Source organism: Lithobates pipiens, unplaced genomic scaffold, assembly GCF_037356315.1.
Source record: "Lithobates pipiens isolate NorthernLeopardFrog02 unplaced genomic scaffold, aLitPip1_a1.2 Scaffold_19, whole genome shotgun sequence".
In the NCBI taxonomy this organism is placed as follows: Eukaryota; Metazoa; Chordata; class Amphibia; order Anura; family Ranidae; genus Lithobates; species Lithobates pipiens.
The window spans coordinates 538,509,543-538,527,925 of record NW_027507764.1 but is presented as its reverse complement, the minus strand read 5'-3'; positions in this window follow the sequence as shown (position 1 = coordinate 538,527,925).

The window sequence follows — 18,383 nt, the reverse complement described above, 5'->3', positions numbered from 1 at the left end:
GTTGAATGTTTAGTATTCAGATGGTATTATGTCTGGCCCCCCCATCCCGTGACAAAGCCCACCTGATCAGGCGAGATGAGGCTAGGGATAAGGGGTGAGAGTCTATTCGCAATCATCTTCGCATAGAGCTTGATATCTACATTAAGTAGAGAGATGGGCCTATAATTAGACACTTGTGAGGGGTCCTTGCCCTCTTTAGGGATGACCGCTATGTGGGCTTCTAACATGTTGCCTCCAGGGGTAAGTGGGTTTGAGAGGGAGTTCAGAGTTGTCAGTAGTTGGGGAGAGAGTATGTCGGAAAAGCTCTTGTAGTAAGTGAGGGGAAAACCGTCAGGTCCTGGGCTTTTGCCCGGCTTCATTTGTTTTATGGCGAGGGTTAGTTTCTCAATGGATAGCGGTTGTTCCAGGGTCACAGTTTGTTGCGGGGTGATTGGGTTGGGGCTATATTGGGCCAAGAATTCTCTCATTTGTGAAAGCCGATCAGAGGGCCCTACATTGTCATCCGGTAGATTGTAGCGTGCAGAATAAAAATTTTCAAAGTGTGCTGCTATATCCTCATTTTTAGAAAGGAGTGAACCTTGCCTATCTTGGATATTGTAAATTATGGACATAAGCTTAGCTGTTTGTATCGTGTGGGCCAGTAGCCTCCCACTTTTGTTGCCGTGTTCGTAAAACACCTTTTGCTGGAGAACATATCTGTGTCTAGTGCATTTCCCCAATTCATCCAGCAAAGAGGAGCGTGCGTATAAGAGGTCCTGCAGTGTGGATTGTGAGGTTGATTGTTTATGCGCTATTTCAAGTCTATTAATTGTGGTAATAAGTGACACAATCAGTTCCTGGTGCCTTTTTTTAGCAGTTGCGGTCATGGAGATAAGCTTCCCCCTTAAAACACATTTATGTGCCTCCCACAGTGTGATGGGTGAGATGTCTGGGGAAGCGTTTTCCTGAAAGTATAGGCGGATTCTGGCATTTATTTGTCGTAGTGATATTGGGTCTTTTAGGAGGGACAGATTCAGCCTCCAAGTCTTGGTTATTTTTTTAGAGTTGTGGAAGGTAAGGGTCATTATGATAGGGTGGTGGTCAGACAGGAACATTGGCTCAATTGTGGCTTGTGAAAGGAGTGGGAGGTCGGTCTGGGAAAGGAATATGTAGTCTATTCTTGAATATTTCTGATGTAGATAGGAGAAGAAGGTGTAGTCTTTGTCTGTCGGGAATGTGGTGCGCCATGTGTCATGAAGAGTCAGATTCTGTAATTGGATTTTGATCTGTCTTAGTGCTCGATAAGGGAGTGCTGAGGTACCTGTAGAGGAGTCCAATATCGGGTTGAGTGGGACATTGAAGTCTCCCCCTAGAATTAGTGTTCCTTCCCTTCCTGTGGACAAGACATCACATTTTTTTTGAAAAAGGTTACCTTGTGTTCGTTCGGGCAGTAGATATTGGCCAGTGTGATTGGTTTGGCTGCATATGTGCCTTTGATAAAAATATATCTACTTTCCTGGTCGCTTAAAGAATCAATTAGTTGGAAGTCAGCCTGTTTGGAGATGATAATAGATACCCCTTTAGTCTTGGAGGCCAGATTGGTAGAATGAAGTGCTCGCTGGTATGTGTGGTTTGTTAGTTTGGGGATTGTATCCGAGCAAAAGTGTGTTTCTTGTAGCATTAAGAAGTGGGCTTTATGTTTAGACAAGGTAGAGAGAACTTGTGATCTTTTTTCTGGAAGGTTTAAGCCTTTCACATTGAGAGACAGGTATTATAGCCTAAGCTGTTTTTGGGTGTTCGATTCTTTCTGCATTTTGCTTATCTTTAGGATTTTGGGTATATGACCATGTAGGGAGCTTGTTGTGCTATAGAGATTTTGTGTTCTGCAGGGACTGGTTTTATGTCCCAATAGTGGGGGAGGAGGGAGAGGAGTGGCCCCAACTGTAGGGGGGAGGAGAAAAAGTGGGAGAGGGTGCGGGGGGGGGGGGGGGGAGAAGGGGGAGCGAGAGTAGGAAAGAGAGAAGAAGGGGAAGGGTATAGGAAAGGTGGAGTAAGGTCTCAGAAACCCAACTGAATTTCTGATGTGGATTTGTACCGGAGGTGGCCTTAGGCGTGCCTATCCACCTAATGGGGGAAAACCGGATTGTCAGCTCAGGTCTGTGTGACCAGCTGTGTGGGGTCTGTGAACTTGGAAAGGGTCAGGTGATGTAGCACTGAGGAGGACGATTAAAGTAAACAGTTGTAACAGAGGATAGTGTGTATTGTGTAAGGTAGTACCATGTATTGGCCCGGGACGTAGCCTGCGAAGCACCATGATTGTTTCAGATTGTTCCAACTGTGTGTGGTGGTTGTCTAAGTACTTTGCAGTAAACGGTTAGGAACTCAATAACAGGGAGCGTAAGCCAGTTATCTGTAAGGCGTTAGAGTACGCCAGCCCCATTGACATGTCGTATATGTTAGTGTGATAGTCATAAGTAGGTAGACAGTATTGGAGATCTATTGCATTATGGAAGAATATGCATGGATAGTAGACATCTGTTTCAAGACCCATGAGTAGGGGGAAGAAATGTGGCGTGGTTTGTTTTTCTTATTGCCTAAATTCTAACGTGACTGCAATTCACGGCTACCTTGTAAAATGCAATATCACATGTGTACATTAAAAACAAACGATACAGATAAATGAATAAAAAAAAAAGGGGGGGGGGAGGAGTATAAGTATAGATACTGGGACAGTCCTGGATGCAAGATGAGTAGTGTCAGAGTTCTGCTGGAATGGTTAGACCCTAATATGGGTACATAACCTGTTGTTAAGCAGATACGTGAGTGATAACAGTACCTGGATCCAAGTAGGGTAAGACTTCAGGTGAGGAGGTTCAGGAGGAGTCCTCTATGAATACCATCCTTGCGAGGTGTCGAGACTGACTGGAGCTTCGGACCTAAAGCAGGGCAGAAGACAACAACAAAACAAAAAAAAGGGTGGGGAAGAAGGGGGGGGAAGAAGGGGGAGAGGGGGCAACACCCGCATCAGGTGTCTGTTGGAATGGGACTGGTAGGAGATGCTTCAGTCAACTGGTGTAGACATGAAAACTGTTTTGAAATAAATATGATGTGTATCTATCACAGGGTGGTCCTGTGGATACACTATAAAAGGAAAACCAAATGCCACGTCCTTTATATATCTTAAAAAAAGAGGAAGGGAACAGGGAGGGGAACAAAACACAAAAAAACCTCAACAAAAAATGTTGATTGTGTTGGACTTTTTAGGCATAATAATATATTTAAATGTAACAAAGGGGGAAGAGAAAAAGATATTTTAAATAAAAAGATATTTATTTATAAAAAAGGAAAAAGAAAGAGAATGTATATAAAACATACCAAGTACTGTTTCATATCATGTCTAATCTAGTACATTTTAACAATGTCCATATATATTCCCATTAGGCATATGAGCCCAAAAAAAAACCCGGCATCAAGCTGTTGCATGTACAGGAGCCTGCGAATAGCACAAAGGCTCCAAATATTTATGATGTGAGACAGCAACGAAGGATGGTTTACACCTTTTCTCTTTTAGAAAATTGGTAAAGCTCCTGAGGAAGCGTTAATCAAAACGCGAAACATGTAGAGCATCAGGATACATTCAATTGGTTCTGTAACTAATATCTTGTCTACTGTAAACAGTTTTTATATTGAGTATTAATGTCGTTTTTTTTTTGGGCTTATATGCCTAATGGGAATATATATGGACATTGTTAAAATGTACTAGATTAGACAGGATATGAAACAGTACTTGGTATGTTTTATATACATTCTCTTTCTTTTTCCTTTTTTATAAATAAATATCTTTTTATTTAAAATATCTTTTTCTCTTCCCCCTTTGTTACATTTAAATATATTATTATGCCTAAAAAGTCCAACACAATCAACATTTTTTGTTGAGGTTTTTTTTTGTGACATGAAAAATGTGTCAAAGCGTTCTAGATATCCTGGTGGTCCCGTCTTGGGGTGGCGACAAGATTCGCGCTATGTGAGGGAAAGTCCCTTCTGGACTGGTGGTCTCCAGGGGATGTGGGGTCCAATCTGCAGCGTCTGAAACTTGTTCGCTGGCTTTTAGGTGATGAATTGTGTGACACTGATTTCCAAGGTTCAGTAGGGAAATAAAAGGAGCACTACTCTGGAATATCAACTGGCGGTATGTCTAGTTGTTCATAAAATGTAGGTAAATCTTCTGGGGTTTGGAGGGTTGAGGTGCGGCCTCTGGAGGTGGCAGATAGGCAAAATGGAAACTTCCATCTATACTGGATGTTGCGTGTGCGTAGCATGTCCAGTAGGGGGCGCAGGGTATGTCTGTTCTGCAGGGTTATTTGTTAGAGGTCCTGGAAGAGTTTAACTTCTGACCCACTGAATAAAATGCGTCCCCCTTCTCTCACTTTCCTGAAGATTTCCTCCTTAAGGGGACAGTTAACTATACAACAGATGATGTCTCTGGGGGGTTCAAGATCCCGGGGGGTCTTAGCGCGCAATTAATGCATTCCATCTCAATAGGGGTGTCAGCAGGCCATTCTAGCAGATTGTTAAATGTGGCACATACTGTTTGTGGCATGGTAGCTGGATCCACCCCCTCAGGAACCCCTCTCATTCTAATATTATGTCTGCGGCCCCTATTGTCTAAGTCTTCTACTTGTTAGTGGAGCTCAAATATGTGTGGAAGTTGCAGATCATAAGATTTTGTATTTGCCTGATGGCTGCAGCCTGTAGCTGGGAGGCGTCTTCTACAGCTGCTAGGAGGTGATTCATCATATGGATGTCCGTCTTTAATTCTGCAATTTCCGCCGTCAGGGTATGTTTAATATCCAGGGCAATGCTTTGCAGATCTCTCTGAAGATCCAGGAGGCTGGGTCCCGCGGGACTCTCTGATGTACGGTCCACGGCATACTTATGCGAGTCCGGGGATGCGGCCTGTGAGTCCTGTGAGACCTGCGTCTCCACGTGCTGGCCTGCTGGGCGGGAGCGGAACATCTCTGGTATGTTATTGCTCAGTTGTGTCCCGGATTCCTTCATAGTGCGGGGGGTCGAGGTGCTTCTATTAGACCTGCCCATGGTCAGTGCACCTCTGGATCCTCTGTTTAGAAGGCTTTTTCATCCTCTGTGTTCGGGAGCTCACTCCTCAGGCAGCCATCTCGGGTCCCGTCCAAGCCACTCCCCCAGAAAGTGTTTTTGGAATATTACACTTTTATTGTTTCACTTTAATCATTATTAAAATCACTGCTCCCGAAAAAAACTGACATTTTTAAAACTTTTTTTTTGCATTGATACATGTCCCCTGGGGCAGGACCCAGGTCCCCAGACACTTTTTAGGACAATAACTTGCATATAAGCCTTTAAAATTAGCACTTTTGATTTTGAATGTTCGAGTCCCATAGACTTTAATAGGGTTCTAAAGTTCACACGAAGTTTAGGTCTGTTCGCAGGTTCTGGTGTGAACTGAACCGGGGGGTGTTCAGCTCATCCTTACTGGTAACTGACTGAGAAGTTGGCCCAGTTCTCCAGGAACCCAATCCCCTTCTTTCTACACCAGCTCCTCCGCCACTGGTTTACTTCCCCAATCTCCCTCTGCCTTTCTGGTGTGGCTGAAGGTAAAGTATTTCCGAGAATATTACCTTGGGGGGCTTTTCCTCAATTTAGCTAAGTCCCTCTGACTTTGTCATTGGTGCACACTTTTTTAAAACTCTCTGAATGCAAATCAAAACACCTGTCACTACATAAAATGGTTAGCTTACAATCCTGTTCACACATTGGGGGAGATTTGCTGAAACTGGAGCTCTCAGAATCTGGTGCAGCTGTGCTGGGTAGCCAATCAGCTTCTAACTTCAGCTTGTTGAATTAAGCTTTGACAATAAAATCTGGGAGCTGATTGGTTTCTATGCAGAGTTGCACCAGATTTTGCAATCTCCAGGTTTAGTAAATCAACCCCATTGAGTTTCCTTTGCTTTAAAAATCATACTCTGTGTTGCTATAGTGGCACTTCAAAGCATCTTCAAACCCTCCATAGAAGTTCATGACAAAGCTCGCCTGAAGCACCTAAAGCCTTTGAGAGGCTTTAATTCATCTTTAGCTTCCCTTTGTTTTGGAGGTATTGCAGGTATAAGATATTCACATGCACACAGGACATCTGTCAAGCTTCATTAAAGCTTCAAAAAAGCGTAATCAATGTACCACCAAAGCACCACAGAAGCATAAAACAGCATGTTGACGGAGTAGGCATTTTAATGTGTGTAAGGGTTATGCTGCATACACACGACCAGACTTTCCAGCAGATTAGGTCCGACGGTCTTCCCGACTGACTTTCAGTGGAGTTCAGATGGACTTTCTGAAAGAATGGACTTGGCAACACATGAACGAACTAAGTCCGTTCAAAAGTCCATTAATTTTGAACGTGATGACGTAAGACGGGACTAAACAAGGAAGTTAGATAGTCAGTAGCCAATAGCTTCCCTTGCGTCGCATTTGGTCCGTCGGACCAGCACATAGACTAACTGTTTTCCCGATTTTAGTCTGTCGGAATTGAGTCCATTGGATAGATTTGAAACATGTTCTATTTCTAGGTCCGTCTGATTTTTTATTTAGAAAAATTACCCGACTAACCCACACACGATCGGATTGTCCGGAAAGTTGTGTGTTGTGTGTATGCGGCATTAGTTTACACTTGCTTCAAAACAAGGCTTCAGACAGGTTTTGTTAAAGCTCCCTGAACGTCTGTCAAAGCCCCTGTCACTAAATAAAATAGTTAGCTCACGGTCTTGTTTACACCTTGCATTAGATTTGCTTTGCTTCAGCTTTGCTTCAGAAATTAACCCCCATGTAGCTTTAGTGGTGCTTCAAAGCATCTTCAAAGCCTCCATAGAACTCTAAGGCAAAGCTCCCTTGAAGCTTGCTTGAAGTACCTGCAGCTTTTGAGAGGCTTTAATTCAGCTTTAACTTGCAGTTATGAGATATACATACACACACACACAGGACATCTGCCAAGCTTCAACAAAGCTTCAAAAGAGCATCACTAAAGCCTCAGCGAAGCCTCTCTGAAGCTTCATTGAAGAACCACCAAAGCATCAAAAACACATCATAAAAGCATGTTGAAGCGGTAGGCTGTTTAATGTGTTTTGAAGCCGGAACAAGTGTAAATGAGCCCTTAAAGTTGAAGCAAGTGAAAATGAGTCCTAAATGACCACCTTGTGTCTGTCTTTAACCACTTTCTGCCCGCCATATAGCAGAATTACAGCTGGAAAGTGGTTGTATTAGCCTGTCTTGGCATCATTTAACGTCTAGCAGCATAAGCCGCTAGCGCACTCCCACGGGGAGCATGCAGCGTGGTGATTGGTACTGTGGTATGTCACTCTGACACACCACATCTCTGATCCCGGTAAAGAGCCTATGACATAGGCTCTTTACCATGTGATGAACTGTGTCCAATCACAGCTTATCACAAGGTAACAAGGAAGTGTCATTTATCAGCTTTTCCTCTACTCGCGCTGACAAGGCGCAAGTGGAGGAAAACCAATCTGCAGCTCTCCTGAAAGGGGGGGGGTCTGCACTAATAATTAGTGCATTGATTATCAGTGCAGACCCACCAGGGATTCCCACTTGAGCCCAGCAGGGATGCCTACTAGAGCCCACCAAGGATGACAATCAGTGCCCATTAGGAATGCCAATCTGTGCCTATCAGTGATGCCTGTCAGTGCCTCTTCATTAGTGCTGCCTATCAGTGCCATCTATCAGTGCCCATCAGTGACACCCATCAGTGCCACCTATCAGTGCCACCTAACATTGCCCATCAGTGCTGCCTATAAATTCCCACGAGTGCCACCTATGAGTGCCCATCAGTACCACCTATGAGTTCCCGTCAGTGTCCCCTATGAGTTTCCATCAGTGCTGAATATTAGTGGCATCCATCAGTGTCCATCAGTGCTGCATATAAGTGCCTCGTCATCAGGGCCCATCAGCGCACATCAGTGCAGCCTCATCATTGCTCATCAGTGATGGAGAAAACATACTTAATTACAAAGTTTTATAACAGAAACAAAGAATTTTTTTTTTCTTTTTCAATATTTTTGGTCTTTATTTATTTGTAGCGCAAAAAATAAGAAAAACCCGGTGGTGATCAAATACCACCAAAAGAAAGCCCTATTTGTGTGAAAAAAAATAATACATTTTGTTTGGGTACAGTGTTGCATGACAGCGCAATTGTCATTCAAAGTGTGATAGTGCCGAAAGCTGAAAATTGGCCTGGGCAGGAAGGAGGTGAAAGTGAAGTGGTTAAACACTGTTTATAATCTCAGTGACACATTCTGCTGATGATACCAACAATCAGTTAGATCAATCAATAAATCAATTACAAAATCTTGTCCAATCACTATTATTCACCTTCAATTAACCCAACAGTTGAGCTTTTTTCCTCTCTCACTTTCCCTGCCCCTATGTATGCTCGAGTGACATACATATTTATGAGTCAGTCTGAAGACAGTTTTGTGTGGGGGTATTCAATAATTTACTTGCATTGTATAATTGATGGGTTAGTTCACCTTTACAATAAAATTGTATACAACACATAAAAAAAACAAAAAAAAAACATTTCTCCGATTTTAAAAAATGTGCTTCTTTACAGTTCCTTAACAAGGAATACTGTATGCATGTAGAAAAGCACGGTAAGGGCCCATTCACACCTGTCCAGTCTGGTTAACATACATTCAATATGTCATGCATTGCTTTGTGTTGCATTAGGGCAGACAATTTATTTGTCAATATACCAGAATAGACAAGAAAATGGACACATGCATAATTGAAGCACATAGTGTATTCCATATGGTTTTAAGGCCCAAAAGAAAAAGTGATATTAACCACTTCAGCGCCGGAAGAATTTACCCCTTTCTGACCAGACCACTTTTTGTGATTCTGCAGTGCGTCGCTTTAACTGACAATTGTGCGGTCGTGCGACGTGGCTCCCAAATACATTGATATCCTTTTTTTCCCACAAATAGAACTTTCTTATGGTGGTATTTGATCACCCCTGCCTTTTTTATTTTTGCGCTATAAACGAAAAAAGAGTGACAATTTTGAAAAAAACACATGATTTTTTACATTTTGCTATAATAAATATCCCCCAAAAAAACGCAGGTCACAGTCACACGAGGTTACAAGCATTTGGCATTTGAAATTCCAGTAAACTACATTCCTGAACGTGAATTTTCTGCTTCAAAAAAATGCCTGTAGTCTCAACTGTCTCTAAAGAACTATAAACCACGAATGCCGTGTACACACGGTCGGATTATCCAGCGGGCCAGAGTCCGACGGTAAACTACATTCCTGAACGTGAATTTTCTGCTTCAAAAAAATACCTGTAGTCTCAACTGTCTCTAAAGTACTATAAACCACGAATGCCGTGTACACACGGTCGGATTATCCAGCGGGCCAGAGTCCGGCGGACTTATGCCACGTACACACGATCAAACAATCCGGTGGAAAAGTCCGGCAAACTCAAGTCCGCCGGACAATCCGCCCGTGTGTAGCCTCCGGCGGACTTTTTTTACCCAAAAGTACGGCGGACTTAGAAAGTATTTTTGTACACTCCAATCTTCCCGCCGGACTCGCATTTCGGCAGACAATCCGGCCGTGTGAGTGCCAGTCCGCCGTACTTTTGAAATGAATGGACTTTTCCCGCCCGGAGAAAAGTCTGCTCATTTTAAACGCGTCTCCAGGTAGCCGGGGCCAGCAAAGGATGCATCGCTGGCCCCGTCACCTGATATGGACTTAAAGGGGAACCCCAATGGTGAAAAAATCGGCGTGGGGGTCCCCCCAGGTCCACATCAGACCCTTGTCCGAACACGCTACCCGGCCAGCCAGGAAAGGGGGGGACAAGCGAGCGCCCCCCCCCTCCTGAGCCGTACCAGGCCGCTTGCCCTCAACATGCCCTCAACGCGCGCCCCCCCACCCCAAAGCACCTTGTCCCCATGTTGATGAGGACAAGGGCCTCTTCCCGACAACCCTGGCTGTTGGTTGTCGGGGTCTGTAGGCGGGGGGCTTATCGGAATCCGGGAGCCCCCTTTAATAAGGGGGTACCCGGATACCGCCCCCCCCCCACCCTATGTGAATGAGTATGGGGTACAATGTACCCCTACCCATTCACCTGTAAAAAAAAGTAAAAAAAAACACAACACACAAGGGTTAAAATAGTTTATTGCACAGCTCCGGGGGTCTTCCGTATTCGGGGTCTTCTCGCTGGACTCCTCTACTATCTTCTGCTAGCTCTTTTGCTAGCGGAGGAGCCCAGCTTTCTTCTTCGCCGCCGCCCTCTTCTTCCGACTTCAGGGGTCTTGTCCCCCTCTTCGGTTCTTCTTGCCAGGCCACCGCGCCTTCTTCTAGCTCTTTTACAGGCGGTGGCCTGGTCTTCTGCCGCCACTGTCGCTGCTTTCGCCGTCTTCTGTTCTTCTCTTCTTCTCTTCAGATGTTGCCTCGTCGCATCCTCTGCTCACAATGGCACGGACGCAACGCGTGGCGACTTATATAGGGACATCACCGGATGATGTCCCCGCCTATTATGGTGTCACAGTCCCAGAGGATGCTGGGACCAAAATCCGTTCATTTTTAATGCAATGACGTTTGACGGGACTAGAAAAGGAAATTCAATAGCCAGTAGCCAATAGCTGCCCATGCATCGTATTTGGTGCTTCGGACCAGCATACAGACGAATGTTTTTCACGATAGAAATTTATTCCGTCAGACAGATTTGAAACATGTTCTATTTCTAGGTCCATCTGAATTTTTGAAGAAAAAAGTCAGATGAAGCCCACACACGATCGTAATATCCGACGGAATGATTCCGCCAGACCTTTTCTTCCAGAAAGTCCGGTCATGTGTACGCAGCATCAGATTTAGAGCGACTGTACTTCCAAGGGCATTTTTAGCACAAAGTGGATTTGCCTTTTGTAAATAACCCCCATAGTGTTTGGGCCCAATTACTTCATCTGGGCTTCTTCGATGCATTTAAAACAAGTGCATACTGTAAGTTGCAATCCCCTTTAACATTACATTAGGGTGGCCCATTCATTCATTTGAGCAAACAGCATTTTCACCAGCACACCACGATGCATGGTAGTGCATTTTTGCAAGTTGTACCGCAATGCAATGCAGGTGTACTAAGAGGGTGCATTTGGGTGCTGATCAGACTGTAATGCATTCATTACTACATTGAGAATATGTCCTTAGGGTTCAGGGAAGGTCAGGGGCTCATGTTAAATGCAGCAATATGGCCACTGTACCTAAAAAATTCAGGCATGTTGGAGGCTTTCTAAAGATGTACGGGTTATCTTTAGAAAGCCTCCAACATGCCTGAATTTATTTAGACATCACTAGGGTGTCTGGCTGCTGCCTATGATGTTTGCAGAGCTCTGAGAGTAACAGAGAGTCTGCTCCACCTGTTTGACCCACTGGAACTCTCCATTGTCACTGATAATGCACAATGTCTTAGATCTTGGAGCAGGGGTAGGTAACCTCGGCCCTGCAGCTGTGGTGAAACTACAAATCTCATCATGCCTCTGCCTCCAGGAGTCATGCCTGTGATTGTTAGGGTCTTACAATGTCTCATGGGACTTGTAGTTTCAAAACAGCTGGAGGGCCAAGGTTGCCTACCCCTGTTTTACAGGCAGCAGACAGACACCCTGGTGACATCAGAGATGGGGGTGGTTAGGGTAGAAGTAGTGTGGTTTGTCTGCTACAAAATGTCTCTGACACTCTCAGAAGTGTCTATGGTATAACCAAAATGCAGTGTGGATACTGACAAAGATAATAATGAATTGTTATAGCAGGGGCAGCATTACTACATGTTACTTTCAAACATTTCATTTATATGAGCAGTCTGAAAAGTGTTCATTGACGAGATTGTCACTTTAAGATATGTCAGAATTCTATATATTGGGATCTTTGCTCAGGAAATCTACCGCCGACCTCCTATTGCTGAAAATGAATTGTTTTGTATCACCCCAAGAGAGGATATGCAGGAGGTGCTGTCTGCTCCCTCTTATACTTCCATCAGCAGAACAATAAATGTTTATATCAAAACAAATAAACAGTAAAAAAAATTCCAGCGGTCAACCCACGCCAACACTTCCTGCTGGCCTCTAACGTCTATGGCCAGCTTGAGACCTTCTTACAGAATGAACTTTTGCTACTTTTGCTTTGTAAAGTTTTAATCTACAGCGTGTGCCCGTGAGCCATTGCTAGTATTCAATAGTTCATAAGCCTGGATTTTACTATGCATGCACACTGTAAGATAAGGCTCCAGAGTCAAAGCCGTCAATATGAATTGTTGCATTATTAAACCATCCACAGCCTAATCCTTGATTTAGATCTTTCTATTTCTACAGAAGGAAAATATCAATAGAATAAAGTCAGTTCTTTGGCTAAATTATTATATATGATTTTTCCATCATCTTTATCACCTGACCCACCACCTGTCTGCTGCTATTTACATTGTGTTACATTTTCTAGATGTCTGCATCCTTCAACATTTCTGAAGTATGCTGAGTAATACTTACACTAAAATATGTAACCCACTTAAATAAACTCCATTGACAAAGTAATGCTTAATACAACGGTTTTTAGGTTGCATATTGTAAGGAGAGAGGGAGAAATAATAATGTTTGAAAATAGTATTTCCTGTTTTGTTTTGTTTAGCCTTAACTACATGGACAAGGTTAAAGCTGAACTTGGTGCAACACTTTTACTAACCTCTACTTCTGCTACACAGTTCCTGGCTGCCTCTTCTCCTCTACACTTCTGCAGACTAATGCCGCGTACACACGGTTGGATTTTCCAACGGAAAATGTTCGATGGGAGATTTTTATCAGAAATTCCGACCATGTGTAGGCTTCGTCAGACATTTTCCATCGGAATTTCCGACACACAAAATTTGAGATCTGGCTCTCAAATTTTCCGACAACAAAATCCGTTGTCAGAAATTCTGATTGTGTGTACACAATTCTGATGCACAAAGTTCCATGCATGCTTGGAATCAAGCAGAAGAGCCGCTCTGGCTATTGAACTTCATTTTTCTTGGCTCATTGTATGTGTTGTACGTCACCATGTTCTTGACGTTCGGAATTACCGACAACATTGTGTGACCATGTGTATGCAAGACAAGTTTGAGCCAACATCCGTTGGAAAAAATCCATGGATCTTGTTGTTGGAATGTCCAATCAATGTCCGATCGTGTGTAGGGGGCATTAGGTCCTCTGACACCATCGGGAGCAATGAAGCCCTGCATTGAGCATGAGGAGGCTGAGGAACAGTTCACTGATACACAGGGAGAGGAGGATCTGGTAAGTAAAATGCCTTTATCGTCCCCTAGACTAAAAGAGCAGTAAACCCTTGCAGGGGGTTTTTATGTTACCATCTATTTTCAGGCTTTAAATCTGAATATACACTATATTGTAAAAGTATTGGGACACCTGCCTTTGCACGCACATGAACTTTAATGGCATCCCAGTCTTAGTTCAACGGGTTCAATATTGAGTTGGCCCACCCTTTGAAGCTATAACAGCTTAAACGATTCTGGGAAGGCTGTCCATAAGGTTTAGGAGTGTGTCTATGGGAATGTTTGACTATTCTTCCAGTAGATCATTTGTAAGGTCAGGCACTGATGTTGGATGAGAAGGCCTGGCTCGCAGTCTCCGCTCTAATTCATTCCTAAGGTGTTTTATCTGGTTGACATGCAGGCCAGTCAATTTCTTCCCCCCGCAAACTCGCTCATCCCTATCTTTATGGACCTTTCTTTGTGCACTGATGCGCAGTCATGTTGGAACAGGAAGGAGCCAACCCCAAACTGTTCCCACAAAATTGGGAGTGTGAAATTATCCAAAATGTCTTGGTGTGCTGATGCCTTAAGAATTCCCTTCACTGGAACTAAGGGGCCAAGCCCAACTCCTGAAAAACAACCACACACCATAACCCCCCCTCCACCAAATGATTTGGACCAGTGCACAAAGCAAGGTCCATAAAGACATGGATGAGTAAGTTTGGAGTGGAGGAACTTGACTGGCCTGCACCTCAAACAGATAGAACACCTTTGGGATGAATTAGTGTGCAGACTGCAAAATTAATGATGGAATTAAATTAGAATCTGTATGTAGTGTAGTAAATGGAGTTCTGTTCTATGTACACATATACATATATATTTATCATTCAGCCTCATAGAACAGTCAGGGGAGAATGAAAACTACTCCTATAAGCTTGAACTAGTGGTCTGCTGGACACTGATGGAAGTCAGAATACTGCTCTATCTACTAATGAGAACAAGTATTTAGCAGTTTATATTTACTAAAATAATTGCATTTCCATGTTCTATGCACTGTGGGAGACCAGATATAGTGAATGCAGGCTCCTGGGTTTAGTAACACTTGAAGGAAGGATTGACGTCTGAAAGTGCACCATGTGTTTGACTTCTATGTTAATGGTGGTATGAATGTATATAAAATTCTCCCCTTCTGACCCTCCTCCATCACTACAATTAAGCCTGGATTGGGTGAAATGTGTTAGAAGGGCGGTCTTAGGGCAGGGACTGTCAGTGCCATGTCTGTGGATAGCTTCTACAATAAACATGGGTTGGGTATTCAAAATGAAAACAATTTCACTAAGCTAATTAAACATTAACTTTGTTAAGTTAATGATCCCTACTTCTTTCTTAAAATGTAACTAAAGACAAAACTTTTTTTCATTTTAGATAGAGTTAAGGAGGGTAACCCCCCATAAGTTTTTGTTGTCATCTCTGTGCCTCATTGAGGAGATTTCCTTTTGCTTCCATTCCCAAAGCCAAAACAGGAAGTGAGGGAATTCTGTTGTGTCACTGGGGTCACCAAAATTAGTATCATCCTTGGAAGATTTCCCCCGATTAATGTTCTGATGTCAACCCAAAATGTGTGATTTTTTTCACTTGTGATGATAACCGTAAACATTTCAAATAGAGAGGGTGAAAAAAATGTATTTCATTTAAATTTAGACCCTTTGAGTCTACTGTTGTAGATAAAAAATGTTTTGCAATTTTTTTTTAGATTTTATATTCAATCACAATAAGACCTGATATCCAAAATAAGAAGGATTACATCACATAGTTGAGCATTAGTGAAGGTAAAAAAAAAGTCCAGTTTCTGGAATAAAAAAATAATAAAATCTAGGTACATCCAGTAACCAACTGTTGTCTTGATTAATAACTTTAAAAATAAGAATAGTAGATGTATGGTCCTGTGTTATCTATGGAATGGATCCACAACTGCACTTTTTGTCAAAGTAATGTAAGTAATTGAGGGTAATACATTAAATGCCTAACTACTGTGGAAATTGCAGCAAGCTTTCAAGGCAAAAGGATTTTTTTTCTGGTTATCAGCCTTGAAAGGATGATATGATTTTCACTGCAGCTAACCATTAAAGGTATTGCTCTAAGATACTTTTATTATTTTGACAAAAAGTACAATACTGGATCAGAAACAGCAATTCTAGTAGCAGAAGTAGATGTGATAGTATTTTAAAGTCTGTCAAAGTGGTAAAGTAAAAAAAAATAAAAAAATGCGTTAGTATGCATTGCATATCTCCTAAATTTACCTACAGATTAGCCTTATTATAGGCTTACATGTAGGTACAAGTGATAAAGTGCAGTTTAGACATGTGAAATTCGTTTAGTTCTAAATTCATTTTTTAACAAAGACAAATTAGACAAATGTGCAAATATCCGAATTTTCAAATATTCGGAAGTTCTAAAATTTGAAATTCGAAAAATCTGAAATTTGAATTTTTCAGAAATTCTAAAATTTGGAAATTCAAATTTTGAAAATTCAAAATTCAGAAATTCTAAAACTCGAAAATCTGAAAATTCAGAAATTCAGGAAATTTGAAAATCCAAAATTAGGGATGAAAATCCTAAAATTCAAAAAGTTGAAAATTTGAAAATCTAAAATAATAACTAACTAATAATAACTTAACTGTTACTAACTATTAAATTATAGGTATTGGAATTTCCTTTCAAATTTGGCTGTTAGTGACTGTAACGAATACAAATTTATCCAAAGTTACAAATTATCCATAATAATGAATGCCGTATCTAAACGAATGGAACATAACAAATTAATAATAATAAATAATAATACTAAAAGCGTATTATTATTATTTATTATTATTTCATTCCTTCCATTTGTTTGGATGCAGAATTCTTTATTTCAGATAATTTGTAACCTCAGATAAATTTGTATTTGTTACGTTCACTAACAGCCAAATTTGAAAGGAAATTCCAATACCTATGATTTAATAGTTATTATTAGTTAGTTATTATTTAGAATTTTTGGATTATTGGAATTTTGTTCTTTCTAATTTTCACATTTTTCTTTCTTATTTTCAGATTTTGGAATTTTGGGATTTTAGAATATCAAAATCATCTAATTTTTGAATTGACAAATTTCCAAATTTTCAAATTCCCGAAATTCAGAATTTTTAACTTTCAAATTTGCAAATTATGAATTTACGGCTTCCAAATTTATGAATTTTTGAATTTACGAATTTTTTAATTTTCCAAAAAAAGAATGAAATGAAAGATAATATATTGTTCTGCAGTGCACATGTCCAGTGCAGTTTACTAAAGCTTTAACTTTAACTATGTCAGCATAAACTGATTCCTTATGTAGCATAATAGGCAGCAACAGTATCACTTTTCAAAAAAGGTGCAAGTGACTTTGCCTAGGCTGAGATGATGTCATCAATCTGTTGTACACAATCTACACAGAAAAGTGGCACAGGCAGATGCTGATTACAGAACACATAATAATTTTCTTTTTTGTAATATCTAAGTAAAGCTGGTCAGAGATGGATCAAGAGCAGGTACCAGGCAAATTTGGCTTCACCTATGGCCTCTCTGGCTCGACAGAAGTTGAACAACTTTTACCTAACGGGAATGTTGGAAATTTTTCATCCAATCATCGGCTTCAGCGTTGATCAGCGTATTCTAACAGAAGATGATTCCCCACTGTCATAATACAATAGATCCATAGGGAGAATTCCTCCATCCACCACGCACATGTGGATGGGGGAATCCAGTGAAGTGCAGTAAGCCCCCATTGAAGACATCTGTGCAGCTTCATGCATAGATGTCAATTCAAGTTGCACCCAAATTCGCCAAAAGTAGTGCATGTACTACTTTATCAAATCTGTGTGGCACCGCAAAGTTGGCATTGCACCGATTTGAACAATCGCATTGCAGTCAATAGGATGCAACCTGCTCAAGTTGCTCAAATGTGAATGGGGCTAAAGGGAAGTTTTTTCATTAGATATTCCTCAAGCAGCTGAAAAAAATAAAACAAGAAAGCAGGTTTGATTGCAGTATGCATCGTGTCAGGGAACTAGTTGGAGGAGAGTTGCCTGTAGGCCTGGCACAGTGGCCAATTTCCAATATGGCCACAATTATTTTAGCGGGAATGTGAGCACATATTGGATGCATGTTCACCATGACGCAGATCCTGATGCTCTCTGACCTTTAAAAGAGTGACTGTTACAAATGGACATTGCTGACTGATCTTCAGCTTCCTGTTCCCCTGATTTGCTTATGCTTCTGATTACTCCTAACCAACCTGGCTTGCCCTTGGATTCCTATTGTCCCTCTCCCGGCTCTGACCTCGGATTTCCCATGGATCTGCTCCTGTCTCCTGTCCTGTGTATGACCTCGGCATGCCAGACCATGTCTCTGATCTCCTGTCTGCTGACCACTTTCTCACTGACCTTTGCAACCATCCCTGACTACGTCTTCTGCTTTGCCCTGTCTGCTGTGATCTGCCTACTTACTGTACCAAGTCTACTGTACCACCTTATTTCTTTGGGATTTGTGTTTCCTACTTTCACCTTCATGAACACCAAGCACTCAGCTGCAAGGAGATCCCTCTCAGCATTTCAGCTTCAGGACCAGGTAAGTGATGCATCAACTCTGTTCCACTGTTTTCCATGGTTTAATCTTTCTCCCTAGCAGAACTCAAAATAATGCAGATAATGTTGATGCTTTTTACCTCAAGAATCATGAGTTGGAGAAGAGAGGAACCCATAGCATACTAGCTCATTATGAATTACTTACCTGAGATCGAAGCCCCCCACAGCGGTGCTCGTTCACCACTCCGGCAGCTGACGTCTCTTCCAGGGGTTACTTACAGGTATCGTGGCTCCAGAGCTGTGATTGGGCAGAGCTGCGATGACGTCACTCCCACGCGGGAGCCGCCGGTAACGGCACAGTATAACTGGAGCAATGGCGCGTATGTGCCGTTGCTTCAGTTTACTTAAGTGTGCATGTGCGCACTTAAGCGGTTTACAACCACTTTACAACCACTTTAATTTGC